General features: G+C 41.2%; 1 non-coding gene across 1 annotated transcript; it reads right to left on the bottom strand.

Moving 5' to 3' along the window:
* Positions 1-665: 665 nt before the first annotated feature.
* Positions 666-773, bottom strand: LOC130977817 (small nucleolar RNA R71). The gene has a single exon (XR_009085492.1). It is a non-coding gene; the product is annotated as a small nucleolar RNA R71 (small nucleolar RNA).
* Positions 774-1,346: the final 573 nt, after the last annotated feature.

Here is a 1,346-nt window from a genome sequence, read left to right as displayed (position 1 = left end):
TCTTTCTTGATAAGTTCGAATTCTTCTACCTCTTCCTTCTATTTTTCTTTTCCTCTGACACCTCAAGGAATCTCTATACTGTGACATAGAGGATTCCAATATTTTCTTGTTCTCTTCTCTTTCATATGAGCAGGAGCAAAGACAAAAGCATTCTTGTTGAGGCTGACCCTGAACCTGAAAGGACCTTAAAGCGAAAGCTAAGAGAAGCTAAAGCACAACTCTCTGTAGAGGACCTAACAGAAATCTTCAAAGAAGAAGACATGGCAGCCGAAAACAACAACAATGCCAACAATGCAAGGAAGGTGCTGGGTGACTTTACTGCACCTACTCCCGACTTCTATGGGAGAAGCATCTCTATCCCTGCCATTGGAGCAAACAACTTTGAGCTTAAGCCTCAATTAGTTTCTCTAATGCAACAGAATTGCAAGTTCTATGGACTTCCACTGGAAGATCTTCATCAGTTTTTAGCTGAATTCTTGCAAATCTGTGACACTGTCAAGACCAATGGGGTTGACACTGAGGTCTACAGACTTATGCTATTCCCTTTTGTTGTAAGAGACAGAGCTAGGATATGGTTGGACTCACAACCTAAAGAAAGCCTGAACTCTTGGGAAAAGCTAGTCAATGCCTTATTGGCAAAGTTCTTTCCACCTCAAAAATTGAGTAAGCTTAGAGTGGAAGTCCAAACCTTCAGACAGAAGGAAGGTGAATCCCTCTATGAAGCTTGGGAAAGATACAAACAATTGATCAGAAAGTGTCCTTCTGACATGCTTTCTGAATGGAGCATCATAGGAATCTTCTATGATGGTTTGTCTGAACCGTCCAAGATGTCATTGGACAGCTCTGCTGGAGGATCTCTTCATCTGAAGAAGACGCCTGCAGAAGCTCAAGAGCTCATTGAAATGGTTGCAAATAACCAATTCATGTACACTTCTGAAAGGAATCCTGTGAATAATGGGACGAATCAGAAGAAAGGAGTTCTTGAGATTGATACTCTGAATGCCATATTGGCTCAGAACAAAATATTGACTCAGCAAGTCAATATGATTTCTCAAAGTCTGTCTGGAATGCAAGCTGCACCAAGTAGTACTAAGGACGCTTCATCTGAAGAAGAAGCTTATGATCCTGAGAATCCTTCAATGGAAGAGGTGAATTACATGGGAGAACCCTATGGAAACACCTATAATCCTTCATGGAGAAATCATCCAACATGGAAGGATCAACAGAGACCTCAACAAGGTTTCAACAACAATAATGGTGGAAGAAACAGGTTTAGCAATGGCAAGCCTTTTCCATCATCTTCTCAGCAACAAACAGAGAATTCTAAGCAGAGCCACTCTGACTTA

The sequence above is a fragment of the Arachis stenosperma genome, chromosome 4 (assembly GCF_014773155.1).
Source record: "Arachis stenosperma cultivar V10309 chromosome 4, arast.V10309.gnm1.PFL2, whole genome shotgun sequence".
Taxonomy (NCBI): Eukaryota; Viridiplantae; Streptophyta; class Magnoliopsida; order Fabales; family Fabaceae; genus Arachis; species Arachis stenosperma.
The sequence above is the reverse complement of the archived record's forward strand: the minus strand, read 5'-3'. Positions and strand labels throughout refer to the sequence as shown.